Below are 18121 nucleotides of genomic sequence, written 5' to 3' on the forward strand. Positions count from 1 at the left end.
CTCCCTGTCTTTTAGCCTGTTTTTGGCAAAGCTGTCACTGCTAGGTATGTATAATGATGTCATTGTCAGTATAGTCCCTACCCCTTCTCTCTTGTGCCAGTCCCTGTGAGGTCTGCTTAGAATGGGCGTTCCTATTGGCCTCAGGCCTGACCTACAGCTTCTTCCTCTGAGACCTGTTTTTATGTTCTCTCTTATGAACCTGTGACCTCACTGAGGACTGGAGTTCAAGTAATTTTTAGGCTGAGCCTGATCTACAGGTTTTTCAATTGTAGTTTAATCTGAGAAAACCTTCTCTTGTTTTTCTTAAGTGATGGGTTGACAAAACATGAGACTTTACAATTAGTTGCCTTCACTGCCTTTCTGGGTGGCGTGTTATCCGTTTGTGACTTTGTCTGCTTGGGAGCCTGGGAGAATCTGATGTCATCTGCCAGCCTTGTGCATGTGCTCACTTTGCTGCGGGCCTCCTGGTCTCAGGGCTCCTGTGGACTGAGCCAGTCTGTCCCATCGCCAGGGCCTCTGCCCTTTGTCCTTCTGCTATGACCTCCTTCATGCTTTCTCCTGATCACAGTTCTGTTTCTTAGGAATCTCTTCTCTGACAACCCTAAAGTGCTCTTTTCTAATTCTCTGTTCCTTTATCATACTTGGTTTTGTTTTTGTTTTTGATTTTGTCTTTAACACTTACCATGGCTTTTCATATTATCTGTTAACTCTCTTGCTTGTACCTCTCAAATAAAATTAGAATGATAGTTCTGTGAAAACCAGGTCTTTTCTTGTGCTAGTGTTTGTTTTGCTCACTGCTGCAATCCCTGATATTCAGGCCAGCCTGATGCATGGTAGAATCTCAAAATACTTGCTGAATGAGCAAATTAGCAGGGTGCAACTTATTCAGTGTACTTAAAACATTTTGTTTGTTTCTCAGCATCTAGTCTATACAGAAATAGACTTGTGTGTGAAGGCACATTCCATTATGACATAGTGGCTCCAAGCTCTTTGCAATTGGAACGTATTATAACGATGAGGATGTCTTACTGACATTTGTAATATAAGGGGCTGGTAGACCTCAGAACACTAAGAAATAGTATCTGACAGTATTTAAGGAAATGATAGATTAATTAGTTATAAATGTTGAATAGTCCAGGACCATTTAGTTAAGGTATAGTCAACATTATATTTTATTGTCTTCAGATTATCCCTTCACAATATAACTTCTTTTTAATTTGTTCTCAAAAATATGCTGGGAATATTCTATGTGTTTACACTATACTAGATATAGGAAGCTGTGGCTCTTGAAGAGCTTACAGATGGATAGATACACAGCAAGATGGCCCAGTAAGAGGAGCAGTTGATAAGGGCCACAGAGATTTGGAGCCATAGTGATCAGCAGTGGCCAGGTCATTGAAGGGCAGGCAAGAGGAGCTGAATGGGGCCCTCTCGGGGGTGAATAATGTGTTTGGAGAATTATGAGTGTGTGTGTTTGATTAGAACAGCACGTTTGTGGAAGGTTAGGAATGGAGAAGCCTCATTGTTGGATGGAGCAAAACTTGAATGTTAGATTCCATTATGTTTAGGGTTCTCTGTTTATTAAGATATAAAAGAATATAATTTTTAGAGCTATTTCTTTGAAATCTGTTTTGGAAATACTTGAGGAAGGATGAAACTGATTAAAGATCTTATTTGTAAAATCCAGTGCATCCTCAGGATTTTTGGAGGTAAGGAAATTACATAAAATACATATTTATTTGAACGATAGTCTAAGGATAATGGCTTAGAAGTTATATTGTGGAAAATTTGAATACTGAAAACGCTGGGTGCTGACAGTGAGTAGGTGGTTGAAGAACCTGAAGAGTCAGAAATGGTTTCTTTGTGAAGTCTCCAGCTATTGGAAGAGAGCGGAAGGGACTAGAGAGACCCCTGGTTGGCAGTGGAGGACCTCGCTGTTGGCAGCTTGGTCTAGCTTTGCATGCTGACTCTCAAACACTTCTCCAAATCTCACCCCAAGAGTTGGGTGGCAGTTGCAAATCAGCATTTAAGTTTTTAGGTGCTGTAGGATAAACATCTAGTACAGCTCTTTGGAAGAATTAGGCATTTAAGATGTTATAAACATTGATTTAAAGACTATAGAATATTCATATATCAAGAGAATATTATATACTAGAAGTTCACATAACCCTTTAGTTTGAAGATTGATATCTGGTATCTTGGTGAAAGGGATCCAAGTTAAAAAATTTTTCCATATGTGTAACATTACTTGGTTTGTTGAAGAAATCTGACCAAATATATTCAGAGGCACAATGTTAACTTTACAAGATAGGTTCTCAGGTTGTCATAAATACTTATGTGATTATTGTCAGCAAATATAGGGAATATTGGGTAGCAGAGAAAAGCTCCCTAATTCTGGATCCAGAAGGTAGGATTTGAATCCCAGATCTACTATCAATCAGCAACATCATACCAGCCCATGGTGTTCTCATTTTAAAGTTAGAGTTAATAGATCAGAGACAGACATTTGAGTACATGTAGTTGAGTTTTTAATACTTTAGATACGGAAGTTTCACGAGTTTAGAGGTTAACACCTGGCTGTTGAGGGCCCAGCGAGGTTCCGTGTGCATCCCGGCCTGAAGAAGTAGAAGGGCAGCAGCTGAGGAGGTTTCATCTGAGCTGCAGCGTGCCTGGTGCTTTGCCTCCTGCTTCGGCTGCTCAGCCTTGTGTTGGGAACCAAAATCATATACTTGAAAATGTTTTGTATGCTGAGTAATTTTAAAGGGTGTTATTTTATAAGCACTGATTTGGTACAATTTTGCTAAGAGCTTAAAGCTGCTCTTAAAAATTAGTCTTCATTTTTTCACAATAGCAGTATATTACTTAGAAATGCAAAGGTAAAAGTTTATGTAAACCGCCAGAAAAGCTAAGAATTGAAAATGATTGTGGGGAGGAATAGATAAAACATTAAATTCCTTATTGATGGCTGCTCAGGTGATTGTTTCTTTTGCATATTTGTATTCTTCCCTTTGCTACATCCTTGGCTATATGTAAATTATTATTTTTAAGTTAAAAATGGAAGTCATATTGTGATTCTTATTTGTGTGTTATTGTTACAAGTGGGATGGGATATCCCTTCATATATTTAAAAGCAACCTCTAATTTTTGATCAAGTGTTAGTAATTGTTTTTGTTCCTGAGAATTCTTCCTCTGACTTTCCCTTGTGTTACAAGTGTGCCATCATGAGTTGGCATGAGTGCCCTTTCAACACCCTCATGCCCGCTATAGAGTCTTAACCAGTACTTGGCATATTTGTTTTATCGTTTTATCAACGTGTCAGTTAGTCTAAAGTTTTGCTTAGGATATTTTCAGAAGATCTTTTTGTGTTGAATTTTATTTTATTAAGATCTGCAGCTATATTTTAAACAATTGATGCATTTTCCTTATGTATTAATTTTTTGGGAAGCCATTAAATATGAGATGGATATTTGGGTTTCTGTAATCCACCATTGTGGATGGGTCAAATGGTTGATATAGGTAATAAGTGACACATATGAGACTAAAATCTAGATTTCTTTTTTGTTTGTGTTTTGATTTATTTATTCATTTGAAAGGCAGAGTTAGAGAGAGAGAGAGAGAATATATTCTATCTGCTGGTTCACTCCCCAGATGGCTGCAATAGCTGGGGCTGGGCCAGTCTGAAGCTAGGAACCAGGAGCTTCATGTGCATGTCTCATGCGGGCGCAGGGGCCCAAGTAACTTGGGCCATCTTCCACTGCTTTCCCAGGCACCTTATAGCAGGGAGCTGGATTGGAAGTGGAGCAGCTGGGAATTGAACCAGTGCCCATATGGGATGCCAACGTTGTAGGCAGCAGCTGAGCCCCAAGGCCAATCCAAAGAATCTAGATTTTTTGACTCCTAACTTCCAGGTCTTTTTGTTCTCTTGTTAAGATTTTTATAAATTAATACTGCCGGTGCTGTGGCGTAGTAGGTTAGGTCTCTGCCTGCAGTGCAGCCATTCCATATGGGTGCCAGTTTGTGTCTCAGCAGCTCCTCTACCAATCCAGCTCTGTGCTAATGGCTTGGGAAAGCAGAAGATGGCCCAAGTGCTTGGGCCCTCCCTTGTACCAGTGTGGGAGACCCAAAAGAAGCTCCTGGCTTCTGGCTTCAGATTGGCCCAACCCCCGGCCCTTGCTGCAATTTGGGGAGTGAACCAGCGGATGGCAGACCTCTGTCTCTAGCTCTTCTTTATCTCTGTAACTCTGCCTCTCAAATAAATAAATAAATCTTAAAAAAAATTACCATGTCTTTGATTAATTACCTTTTAAAACTTGCTATCACTATTACTGATAGTATCTATCATATTGAACTTTTAGGATCTCTGTGTTGGCATGACCTTGATGTTTCTAAATTTTGGTCTTAATCCTTTGAACTTGTCAGTTGTTTTTTATTAAACTGTGTTCCACTTACAGTGTACCATCAGGTTTCTTATCCAATAGTAAGTCAAAGGAGCATGTTTTTCCCTCTGTATTCATTGACTTTGCCCTTAGCCAATACTAACACCAATTTCATGAAGGCTTTTGTCTTTATCCAAGTGTTCCACTCTGCCCTCACAGAGCAGTACAAGGTCATGGCGCCTGTCTTTTTTTCTTCACACAAAATTAATAACTTGCTCCAACAGTAGTTTGTTCTAGGACATTTCCAGACCAGATGGTGGAAAGTTCTTGGGATACTATGGCAGCCAAAGCAACATTTTGGCTTCTTAAAAGTTGACTTTGTTTTGGTGATTGTGTAATGAAAATCTTCTGAAGATTATACAGGGACATTAAAACAAGAAAGATCTGTTGGCTTAAAACATTTTTCATCTGTTCAAAGCTACCACACTCTGTATGGTAGAATTTTGGTTTCTTTTAAGTGTTTGCCTCTCCGAGGGCTTTTTGCCCAGTTATTTGGCACTTAAGATACCCCAATTAATTTATTTTTAATTTTGTATTCACAGGAATCTAACATTGCCTTGAGTTCTGTTTTTTGAACACTATAGAAAGTTACAGCAGAAAATGATGTTAGAGATTGCTTGCTTAGCTGTCCTTATTTACAAGTAAGAAAACCAAGACCCACAAGAGTTATTTGTTGAGGTTAGCAGAGTGAATTGATAGAGAACTTAGAAATATGTCTTGGCTTTCCTGATTTTAAGGCAGTGACGCCAATGGTATTCCATAATGCAGTTTGGTGTATCTGTGTACATGTGTGTTCGGTGTATATGGAGGAGGGGATTTCAAAAAGTTTGTGCACAATGAAATTAAAAAGTAACTTTATTTTGATGCAATATTTTTGAAAATCATTCATAGTTCTTTCATAACACAGATTTTTATTTGTATTAAGTAGTATGTTGACAAGTGGTATCTCTCCGTCTTTGGCTTGTAGCTTTAGGTTGTTTTGGAAATAATCAAGAATAATAAGTACCTTTTTGTACTATGTCACTAAACTGTATATTGAGTAAAAATTTTTGGTACAGAAATGTATATTCACTTTTTTTTGGTTGTTACAAATTAGATGCTTGTGAGTGTTAGAATGCTGCTGTTTTCTTATGAAGGAGCAGAATTTCTGGGTATAAAATCTGTCAAATAGTGTTTAAATGCTTTTAATGACTGAACACTTTCAATGAGATGGGATCTGTGCCTCTGTGATGCGTGTTAGTAGTAAAAAATTTAACTCATCACTTTGATTGGAAGGAGTGGTGTTATTTCTTATTATTTGCATCCCTCTTTGATTGCATAAGAAAACTTGTTGAGATGACAGGAGATAAGACCATCTCTCATGATAGATCTTTTTTCTGGAAATTTCCCGATGGAGGCAACTGGTTTGAGGTCTATATGTCTTCCTCATTTCCTTCTTACCCTTCCCATTTTAGAAATTTAAATTAAAAATAATAAAAATAGTCACCTATGATTTCGTCTGTCAGGATTGCTACTTTTGTTTTTTGCACGTTGACATCTGTATGTATTTGCATTCATGTACACATGTGACCACATCTGCTATCATAGGCAGAGTCATGGGCAGAGTTTGCCATATTTGCTTGACTCTGCATCAGTGAAGCAAACGTCTTCATAAAGTACGTCTCCATATCAGTTGAGATAACTTGTGTGTGTGTGTTTTTTTTAAAGATTTATTTTATTTATTTGAAAGAGAGTTACAGAGAGAGGCAGAGACAAGAGAGAGAGGTCTTCCATCCGCTGGTTCACTCCCCAGATGGCCGCAATGGCTGGAGCTGCGCTGATCTGAAGCCAGGAGCCAGGAGCTTCCTCTGGGTCTCCCATGTGGGTGTGGGGGCCCAAGCACTGGGGCCATCTTCTACTGCTTTCCCAGGCCATAGCAGAGAGCTGGATTGGAGAGGAGCAGCCAGGACTAGAACCGGTGCCCATATGGGATGCCAGTGCAGCAGGCCAGGGCTTTAACCCTCTGTGCCACTTGTCAGCCCTGATAACTTGTTTTATGAGAGTAGTATAACCCTGTACTAAAACCTAACAATGGTATTACAGAAAAATGAGTTTACAGAGGCAGGCGTTTGCCACAGTGGTTCATTTGCTGCTTAAGACCCCTGCCTCCCATAATGGAGATCCTGATTTGAGTCCCAGCCACTACGCTTCCCATCACCGAGTGAGGACAAAGCAGGAACGGGATCCTCATCAGTCACAGAATCTACCAGCAGCTGGAGCTTGGGCTTCCCAGCCTTCAGAATTGTGGAAAATAAATGTTTGTTGTTTAAAACATCTGATGGTACTTTGTCACCACAGCCTAAACCAACTATGGCATGGTCATTATAGAAAAGTCATATAGTAAAAGCATTGGACTGGAAAATAAAAGGCTAAAAGTTCAGTTTAAAAAAATAGACATGAAAAAGGAATAAATTCGACAAGTGTGTGAGCCCCTTATATACTCATAACTAAAAAGCATTTCTCAATGAAGTTTTTTTTTAAAAAATATTTATTTATTTATTTGAAAGAGTTACACACAGAGAAAGGAGAGGCAGAGAGAGAGAGAGAGAGAGAGAGAGAGGGGTCTTCCATCCGCTGGTTCACTCCCCAGTTGGCCGCAATGGCCGGAGCTGTGCCAATCCGAAGCCAGGAGCTAGGAGCTTCTTCTGGGTCTCCCATGTGGGTGCAGAGGCCCAAGGACTTGGGCCATCATCCACTGCTTTCCCAGTCTATAGCAGAGAGCTGGATGGGAAGTGGAGCAGCCGGAACACGAACCGACGCCCATATGGGATGTGGGCACTGGAGGCAGCGGCTTTACCTGCTGTGCAACAGTGCTGGCCCCTCAATGAAGTTAATGAATACTTAAAATGCCAGCAAGCATCATGTTCATGAATTGGAAGACAGTATTGTTAAGATGCCAGTATCACCCAAATTGAGCTTTCAATTCTCCCCTCCCCTCCCCTCCCCTCCCCTCCCCTCCCCTCCCCTCCCCTTCCCTTCCCTTCCTTTTTTTTAACAGGCAGAGTGGACAGTGAGAGAGAGAGAGACAGAGAGAAAGGTCTTCCTTTACCATTAGTTCACCCTCCAATGGCCGCTGCGGCCGGTGCACCGTGCTGATCCGAAGCCGGGAGCCAGGTGCTTCTCCTGGTCTCCCCAATGGGGTGCAGGACCCAAGCACTTGGGCCATCCTCCACTGCACTCCCCGGCCACAGCAGAGAGCTGGCCTGGAAGAGGGGCAACCGGGACAGAATCCGGCGCCCCGACCAGGACTAGAACCCGGTGTGCCGGCGCTGCAAGGCGGAGGATTAGCCTAGTGAGCCGCGGCGCCAGCCTCGATTCATTTTGATGCATGTATATCATGATTTTCTATGTAGAAACTGGCTAGCTGATTCTAAAATATATATATATATATATATATATATATATATATATATATATAAAGGCAAGTAACCTAGAATGCACAGAGCACTATTGAAAAAGAAGATAAATGGAATACCTGTACTGCCTTACTTGTCATGATATGCTGTAAAGTCACACTTTCTAAGACACTGTGGTGTTGATAAATAAATCTCTGAATCAGAATGGAGAGCCAAGAGACAGATCTGCCCCTACATGATTAATTGGTTTCTAAAACAGGCAGCAAAGTAATTCAGTTGGGGAGGGAGAGGTTTTATCAACTGCTGATGCTGGAAAAGCTAGTTATGCATTCAGGAAGAAACAAAACAAAGTAACACAAACACAAATGGATCCTTACCTCGCCTATAACCCCTACATTAGGGAAATCCACACAACTATAGGCAGAGGTAACAAAAGACACAGAAAGAAGTAATCATGAAGCGTTTCTTGTAGTGATTAAGTTGCTGCTTGGGATGCCTGCATCCCTTACTAGATACCTGGGTTTGAGCCCCAGCTCTGCTCCTGACTCCTTCAGGCTTCCTGCTGATGTACACCCTGGCAGGCAGCAGGCAGTGGCTCCAGCAGCTGAGTTCCTCTCACCCAGCTGGGAGACCTGGGACCTGGGTTGAGTTTCCAGCTCCTGGCCATTTGGGGAATGAACCAGTGGATGAGAATTTTGTCCACCTGCTTTTCTAATGAATAAAATAAACATAATTTTTTTAAACAAAAACTTGATAAGTAAACTTTATCAAAAATAAAAACTTGGCTTCAGCAGAAAACAGTCAAGTCATAGACAGAAGAAAATGTCCTCAGAATATATTTACCTGACTTTATTCCTGAATATATCAAGAGCTATTAGGAGTTCAAAAATAGACAAATAATCTCATTGCAAAATGAAATCTTTAGTTTTTTTTTAGATTTTTAAAATTTATTTTTATTTATTTGAAAGGCAGAGTTAGAGAAGAGGAGAGAGAGATGGCGAGAGGGGGGATGAGAGAGATCTTCCATCCGTTGGTTCACTTCCCAAATGGCTGCGACTGCTAGGGCTGGGCCAGACCAAAGACAGGAGCCAGGAACCTCTTCTGGGTTTCCCACATGCGTGCAAAGGCCCAAGCACTTGGGCCATCCTCTACCACCTTCCCAGGTGCATTATAAGGGAGCTGGATCAAAAGTGGAACAGCCAGGACTTGAACTGGTGCCCATATGGGATGCTGGCATTACAGGCTGAGGCTTAACCTACTATGCCATAATGCTGGTCCCAAAAGATTTAAATTAATACTTTATACAAAACTATATCAATGGCCAATAAGATGTTTAATTTGGTTAATCAGCAGGACAATGCAAATGAAAGCCATAATGAGATATTATACACTCACTGGAATAGCTAAAAGTAAGAAGACTGGCAATGCTGCATATTGGTGAAAATGTGGACCAACTAGAACTTTCAAGACTTGCTGGCAGGGAGAAGAAGCCAATTTGAAAAGCTATGGGCTATATGATTCCAACTGTAAAACATTCCAGAAAAGGCAAAACTATGGAGACAGAGATCTGTGGTTGCAGGGGCTTGAGGGGAGTGTAAGGAGTTTTCAGGGCACAGAAGTGATTCTGCAGGAGACTGTAATTATGGATACGTGTTGTATGCATTTGTCAAAATATATAGGCCGGCACCGCGGCTCACTAGGCTAATTCTCCGCCTGTGGCGCCGCACACTGGGTTCTAGTCCCGGTTGGGGGTGCCGGATTCTGTCCTGGCTGCTCCTCTTCCAGTCCAGCTCTCTGCTGTGGCCCGGGAGTGCAGTGGAGGATGGCCCAAGTGCTTCGGCCCTGCACCCCATGGGAGACCAGGAGAAGCACCTGGCTCCTGGCTTCAGATCAGTGCAGTGCACCGCCAGAGCGGCCATTGGGGTTGAACCAACGGAAAAAGGAAGACCTTTCTCTCTCTCTCTCTCTCTCTCTCTCTCTCATTGTCCACTCTGCCTGTCAAACAAATAAATAAAATTAAAAAATATGTAGAACATGGGACACTAAGAAGGAACACTGATGTCAACTATGGATGTTAATGGTGTGATAATGATGAGTCAATGTAGCTTTATTGATTAGAACAAATATGTGAGAGGTCTTCAAAAAGTTGATAGAAAATGTGTATTATTATTATGATTGACTTTTTAAAATTTTTTGCACCAAAATAAGCTTACTTTTGACTTTCCTGAGCCCTTTGAAGTACGGTTGTACTCTGTGTAGTACTGTGTGGCGGCTCTGTGTGTGTGTTGGGGCGGGGGTGGGATGTGAGAACTCTCTCTGCTTTCCATCAGTTTTCCATGAACATACAACTGTGCTAAAAAAAAAATACAGTCCATGTTAAAACATTACTGTGAGGGTATAAATAGAACAACCAGCTTAAGAGGAGGACTGACAGTTTCTTAGAATCAAATATCCACCTTTCCTCTCACGCTACAATTTACTTTGTAGTATTTATCCAAGAGGAAAGAAAATACTCCTCTATCAACGATTGTAGGCAGAATTTCTAAAGCTTTATTCATTAGTAGCCCTAAACAAGACGCAACCCAAATATCCATCATTATTACCCTGTTGTTTTCTGTACTTTATTCCAATAATTTCTTTTTTATTTTGATTTTTATTTGCAAAAAGAGCAGACAGCTCCCATCCAGAAGTACCCGTAATAGCCAGGGCTGGGCAAGGCCAAAGCTGGGATCTGGGAACTCCATGCAGTCTCACAGTGGGTGGCAGGGACCCTCATCTGCTGCCTTCCAGGGTGTTCATTAACAGGAAGCTGGATGGGAAGCAGAGCCAGAACTCAAAGCCAGGCTCTCTGTAACGGGCTACAGGCATCCCGGGCGGTGGCCTAATCATTGTGCCGAGCGGCTCTCTGCTGTCACTAAGTCTCCCTTTAGCTGATTCTAGTCTGAATTTATGTTCTTTTTGTTTTTTTGAAAAGTTTTAAATTTGGGTAATATATTTTCCAGTTGTAGAATTTTCCCCCTAGAACCCAAGTTTCTTAAATGTTTATTACTTTACATGACTTAGAGATCTTTCAGAAATTCTTATACCATGAATATAGGGAGCATAGTTGTGTGCTGTACTTATTATTGTTGGAAGAGTTTTACTTGTTTCTTTGTGTGGGTATATGGTGTTGTTTCCTGATCCTGTAGTCTTTGTCTTTTTGTGCCTATTTTTGATTATTATTCTTCTTGTGATGCTGGGAAACAATTTGATGATTAGGATGATTTTATCTTTCTTCAGAGATTGTCTCTTGGATTCATCTAATTCAGGTCACCCAGATAACTTAAAGCTGGATTGTAGTCCCTGAGAGAATTGATGTACTTCCTTTCTTCCCCACTGCCAAGATAAGGATTCCTTTGAGGAGCCCAGATTTCTGTATGTGTAGAATTACCAGGGCTCACACTCATGGACTCTGGCTGTTGTTCCCTGGCCCCTCAACCCTGCCAGAAACACTCTTTAGACCCCAGCCTCTGTTATGGCCCAGTAAGCATACCTCGGGCCAGAGCAATTCCAGATGTCAGGAGCTCTGTATCTTTTCCTAGTGCTTGATTCCTGGTTTTATAATCTCGTAACATTTTATTAACTCTTTGATGCTTTGGGGAAATGTGCTTCCCTACTGCCTCTTACCCCCAAGGAGTTTTGTGGACTTCAACAGGAAGGTGCCTTTGAATTTCCTGCCCATTACTGCTGGAAATGGAAATAGCTCAGCACTTTAAATATCATGTGATACCATTAAATTCATACTGTATCTAAGCTGTTTTAATTCTGTTTCATTTTTCTAATGTCAGTTGAATTTTTAAATTCAACAAATGTTCACTGTCTTAAATAGTGTAAACAATAGAGTATGAAAAGTAGCATAATAGTTGTGTTCAGAATACGTGAGTATAGTTCAAAAATGTTGGCAGAAAATACATGTTATAAGAAACCTTTGCTTGAATTTTGAAAAATTTTGCACCAAAACAAAGGCATCTTTTAATTCTCTGTTTTCCACAGACTTTTTTCAATACCCTTGTACTATTAACACAATTCTTCACACTACTGTTAATCTGCTTAGATAAGGAAGGATTTTGCTAGGAGGTAAAGCTACTCCAAAGCCTTGAATGATCAATATAAGTTAGCTCTAAGCAGTTTAAGGATGGAGGAGGAAGCTTGGCCTGGCACTCAGACTCGGGAGATGTGTGGGAACATGGTAACTAAGAAGCACTAATGGACTGATAACTGCTTTTTACCCATGTGTCTTTTTTTTTTTTTTAATTTATTTGACAGGTAGAGATGTAGACAGTGAGAGAGAGAGAGAGAGACAGACAGACAGACAGGCATAGAGAAAGGACACCCATGTGTCTTTAAAATGTATTTTTTAAAAAAATATTATTGATTGATTGATTGATTGGAAAGGTAGGTTGTCAGAGAGAGTGAGAGACAGAGCGATCTGCCTTCTGCTAGTTTACACCCTAAATAGCTGCAATGGCCAGAGCTATGCCAGGCAAAAGCCAGGAACTCCATCTCGGGTCTCCCATCTGGATGGCAGGGGCCCAGGCACTCAGGCCATCATTTGCTGCCTCCCAGGTCCATTAGCAGGGAGCTGGGTTGGAAGCAGAGCAGCAGGACTTGAATGGTGCTCTGCTACGGGACGTTGGTGTCACAGGCAATGACTTAACTTGCTGCACCACAGCAATTCCCCTAAAATATATTTTTTTTCAAAGATTTATTTTATTTACTTGAAAGGCAGAGTTATAAGGAAAGAGAGAGAGACAGAGAGAGGTCTTCTGTCTACTGGCTCACTCCCCAGATGGCTGCAAAGGCCAGGGCTGAACCAGACTGAAGGCAGGAGCTTCTTCCGTGTCGCCTACGTGGGTGCCATCCTCCAGTGCTTTCCCAGGTGCATTAGCAGGGAGCTAGATTGGAGGTGGAGCAGCCAGGACTTGAACCAGTGCCCATAGGGGATGCCGGTGCTGAAGGTGGTGGCTAAACCCACTGTGTCACAATGCTGGCTCCAAAATATATTTCTTAAGTGGCAGATTTGCAGATTTTTCTGTTTACATTGGTTTTTTTTTCTGATGGGCAGAATTCAAATTTGAGTTCTTATTCTGAAGCTGAGTTTTTAAAAACATCAGTCATGGGCCAGCGCCGCGGCTCACTAGGCTAATCCTCCGCCTAGTGGCGCCAGCACACCGGGTTCTAGTCCCGGTCGGGGCGCCGGATTCTGTCCCGGTTGCCCCTCTTCCAGGCCAGCTCTCTGCTGTGGCCAGGGAGTGCAGTGGAGGATGACCCAGGTGCTTGGGCCCTGCACCCCATGGGAGACCAGGAAAAGCACCTGGCTCCTGCCATCGGATCAGCGCGGTGCGCCGGCTGCAGCGCGCCAGCCGTGGCGGCCATTGGAGGGTGAACCAACGGCAAAGGAAGACCTTTCTCTCTGTCTCTCTCTCTCTCTCACTGTCCACTCTGCCTGTCAAAAAAAAAAAAAAAAAAAAAAAACAAAACAGTCATTTCCAGTACCATTTATGATGGATTCCTACTTAACAATATACACAAAGACCTGTTATGTAGGTTAAAGACTTAGATGTCAGTGGTCAAAGTAAAGTTAACAAAAGAAAATGTACAATGATAAGTTGGGGGCATAAGCTGATAAAGGCTTCTTAAAAGCATGAATGCACAAATCAGAAAGCACATTTAATTATGGAAGAACTATTGCTAACGAACGAAACAAAACGAAACTGTTGCTAACAAGTGAAAGCTTGGGTAAAGTTAATAGGCAGATGATAGATTCCAGGCAGCTTCTGGAAGTGAGCAGTAAAATGGCAGGAATTCCACCAGAAAAATAAAGCAAAATATGTAAAGAGGCAATTTAAAACAATGTGATGTTCCTCTATGCCCTTCATAATGTAACGTGTTGGCAGATGTGTAGTGATATAAACAATATAAAAACCCTCACATTTGATGCAGGCATTGTAGCCCAGCAGGTTGAGCCACCATCTGCGATGCTGATAACTCATAGCAATCCAGCTCCCTGCTTATGAAAGAGCAGAAGATGGCCCAGGTGCTTGGGTTCCTGCCACCCTTGTGGGAGACCCAGGTGGAGTTCTGGGCTCCTGGCTTCAGCCTGGTCTAACCCCAGCTGTTGTAGCTACCTGGGGACTGAACCAGGCAATGGGAGATCTCTTTCTCTATTTCTTCTTCTCTATCATTCTACCTTTCAAATAAATAAATCTTTTAAAAAAGATTTAAAGCAATGGCCAGAGCTCAACAGGTCTGAAGCCAGGAGCTTCTTCTAGGTCTCCCACATGGGTGCTGGGGCCCAACCATTTGGGCCAACCTCCACTGCTCTCCCAGGTGCATTAGCAGGGAGCTGGATGGGAAGTAGAGCAGCTGGGACTGGAACTGGCTCCCATATGGGATGACAGCCTTGCAGAGAGCACCTTAACCTGCTGCGCCACAGTTTTGGCCCCAAAATAAATCTTTCAAAAAAACCAAACAAACAAAAACCAGGGGCCTGCACTATGGCACATCAGGTCAAGCGACTGTCTGCAGGGCTCTCATCCCATATGGGTGCTGGTTCAGGACCCAGCTACTCAGCTTCGAATCCAGCTCAGCTCCCTGCTAGTGCATCTGGGAGGGCGGCAGTGGATAACTGGAGTTCTTGGGCCCCTGCACCCATGTGGGAGGCCCGGAGGAGGCTCCTGCCTGGGCCATTGCAGCCATTTTGGGGAGTGAACTGGTGAAGAATTTCCCCCTCTCTTTCCCTCCCTCCATCTCCCCATCTCTGACTTTCAGATAATTAAATAAATAAATCTTAAAAAAAACAAAAACAAAAACAAGAAATCTCATGTTCCCCTGATGGAGATAGTGGCTAGTGTAGATGTTTAGAGAATATCCTATGACCCACCACATATAGGAGTATACTTTATTTTTTAAAAGTTCATGGCACTGTGGCATAGAGGATAAAACCACGGCCTGCAATGCCAGCATCCCATATCTGTGCCGGTACAAGTCCTGGCTGCTCCACTTCTGATCCAGCTCCCTGCTAATGCACCTGGGAAAGCAGTAGAAGATGGCCCAAGTTCTTGGTCCCCTGCACCTATATGAGAGACCTCAAAGAAGCTCCTGGCTCCTGGTTTTGGCTGGGCCCAGTCCTGGCCCTGGTGGCTATTTGGGGAGTGAACCAACAAATGAAAGGCCTCTCTCTCTCTCTCTCTCTCTGCCTCTACATCTCTGTTATTCTGCCTTTCAGATAAATAAGTCTTTAAAAAAATTGATGAGAAAAATGAGATTAGAAGATAAATTTATGTTGGTGTACAATTTCTTTGAAATCCATGCATAGTTTGTTGATTATATTTTCTATGAACTTTTTAAAAAATATTTTTTAATTTTTTAAAGATTAATTTTATTTATTTGAAAACAGAGTTACAGAGAGAGTTAGAGCCAGAGAGAGAGAGGTCTTCCATCTGCTGGTTCACTCTCCAAACAGCTAGAGCTGAGACAGGAGCCAGGAGCTTCTTCCAGGTCTCCCATGTGGGTGCAGGGGCCCAAGGACTTGGGCCATCTTCTACTGCTTTCCCAGCCCATAGCAGAGAGCTGGATTGGAAGTGGAGCAGCTGGACTAGAACCGGCGCCTATATGGGATGCCGGTGATGCAGGCTGGGACTTTAACATACTGCGCCACAGCGCCAGCCCCTAATATTCTTAAGTGTTATAAGCTTTCCCTACCTCCCAACTGAAATCCTCTACATTAGATTTATAGAATTCTGTGAGAATTCTGAGAGAAAATGATCTAGATGTCATGCTAAGCTAGCCAGAATGGCCTGGTGCCCCTAAAACGTGGAGCAGTTTTAACTTCCATGATTAGAATTTTGTTAAGAAGGTGAAATTCTTTTACTCTTTAATCAAATGACATGTTAAGAGAGGCAGAGATTCCTGAATTAATTGGTTTATTGCAAGGCACACAAAAGCAGAATAAACAAAATAGGCAAAAGGGATATATGACAAGATAGGGAAAATAGGTAAAACAAAAATACTCGAGCGCATAGTGTTGGCCCCAATCTAAATAGCGTGCGACCATGAAGGGAATTTTCCAGTTGATTTGGGAAACTGTCCCCTTGCGGATGGCGCTGGACAGTCTGGGTGCAGTGCAGTAGAGGCCTGCTTCCTACAGCAGAGCCCCCAGCCGCCTGCACCTTTCACTGTGAACCGAGGGAGTCAACAGTGAGCCACATCTCAAATGGCAGTTTGGAGGTGCTAGAATTTATCACCAAGAAGGTACCTTGGCTTCCAGCTGTCAGTCTTTGGGGAGAAGAGTCCTGGACCCAAAGTTTCTCATTTGCATTTGAGCTTACAGTCGCCAGAGGAGCTGTCAGTCAGCCAGTGGGAAGTGACGGGCCTCCTGGCTATTATCTGGCCACTTGGCTCAGTTATCAGGCCATGCTCAAAATGGAGTCAGTGCTGCCAAAGCATGGTCCTATAAATCATAAATAAAATATAATTTTCTTAGATACACTGGACTCATAACACAGCAAAACACATAACAAAGGGTTAACACTTTTTCTAGTGCTATTTTGTTTTGCCCAGTTAATCATGAAGGACAACAAATGCTGTGTTCTAAATTTAGCTTCTTGCCAGAGTTACTAGACCTAGTCCTTCTTGGTAACTAAAACGATTTTCTTTCTGGATCTGGGACATAGTCAGATGTTACATTGTAAACCACTTTGGTCCATTTTTCATTGTTGATGCAGTGGCTGAATCCATTTGCAGCTGTACTGGAGGTCTTCACCTGACTGTCCATCTAGGCAGGCTCTGCCCTATGACATGGTACAAGGTGTTTGTTAGCTTCAGGCTTTGGCTTTAAACCCTGACCCAGCTGAAAAACCCAGTCAATGAACAGAGAGTGTGGATTCATGACAGACACAGACTGTACCCATGAGTGATCGTTGTGTGTAAAATAGTTTGGGTTCTGAGCACCCGAGTCATCATTAATGAATCATAACATGACAGGAAATGTCCGATTTGCCTTTCATTCAATTCAACAAACAATAAATATAAGAATTGCTTTTTATGTGAATTACATTTACAGTAGTAATTATGCAGATTCCAGAAAATAAAATTTTTAAAGGAAATCTAAAAGTCAGATTTCTGAGTAGAAATGAGATCTCATTATGGAGTAAGCTCAGTTGCATGAATCTCTTGTATGTTGTTTTGTATACTTTTATTTATTGATTGATTTACTTGAAAGAGTTACAGAGAGACAGAGGCAGAGAAAGAGGGAGAGAGGTCCTCCATCTGCTGGTTCACTCTCCAAATGGCTGCAACTACCGGGAGCTGAGCTGATCCGAAGCCAGGATCCAGAACCCTCCTCTGGGTCTCCCACGTGGGTACAGAGGCCCAAGGATTAGGCCATTCTCCACTGCTTTCCCAGGCCATAGCAGAGAGCTGGGTTGGAAGTGGAGCAGCCGGGATTCGAACTGGCTTCCATATGGGATGCTGGCACTGCAGGTGGTGGTCTTACCCACCGCGCCACAGTGCTGGCCCATGTATACTTTGTTTTAAAAACATTTATATCTGTAATAATGTCTTGGAGTATCTAGTAGATTTAAGCTTGTCCAGTTGGACAGTTAAGGCATCTTTCATTTGTTTAATCAGCCTTCATTTAAGTAGGTGTTAAGTACTTCTATTTCAGTTTTCCATGAAGATTTTAATTTTATAAAAATATTTTTATCTTCTTTTGGAGCTGTGACTGTTTTTGCTGTGTTGACATGTCCACCTTCCTGATTTTAGCATGTACTTTTCCCATTTAAACTGTTGGAGTAACTGAAGGTTTCTTGATGGCATTTATTCTTATTTTTGCTCCTTACCTATAGCTGAAATTTTTCCTTTTTTGTTGATCTAAAGGGGATTGATGATCTTGGGACGATAGGATAGAATATGCCCAAGAAGACAGGAGAAATGTGTTTACTCTGAGTGTTTTGTTGAACAGGCAAAGTTGACCTTGAGAAAGTATAGACTAGAGACAAAAGATCTAGGATGTACCAATTTTCTAATTGTAAAGCGATTGTCAGCTCCAAAGGCTTTGTTTCCTTCCCTTCTCTGATAGTTCTCTTCACTTTTGTAGCCTGAGTATGTATTTGTTTCTGTGTTATTACTAAACAAGGCTGAACATTGAGGTCTAGAATGGATCTTCAAAGCAGAACAGTACTGGTAGCATATTATGCATAAGTATAAATTTATACACAAATAGACTTATCATTGCTAAGAGGTGGGAAC

The 18121-nt window shown here is 42.0% G+C and overlaps 1 protein-coding gene across 5 annotated transcripts in view; it reads left to right on the forward strand.

Annotated features, from left to right (window-relative positions):
* DYM (dymeclin) overlaps window positions 1-18121 on the forward strand; it is a 374546-nt gene that overhangs the window by 93791 nt on the left and 262634 nt on the right. The gene's annotated exons all lie outside the window — the stretch shown is intronic.

Source organism: Oryctolagus cuniculus, chromosome 10 (genome assembly GCF_964237555.1).
Source record: "Oryctolagus cuniculus chromosome 10, mOryCun1.1, whole genome shotgun sequence".
In the NCBI taxonomy this organism is placed as follows: Eukaryota; Metazoa; Chordata; class Mammalia; order Lagomorpha; family Leporidae; genus Oryctolagus; species Oryctolagus cuniculus.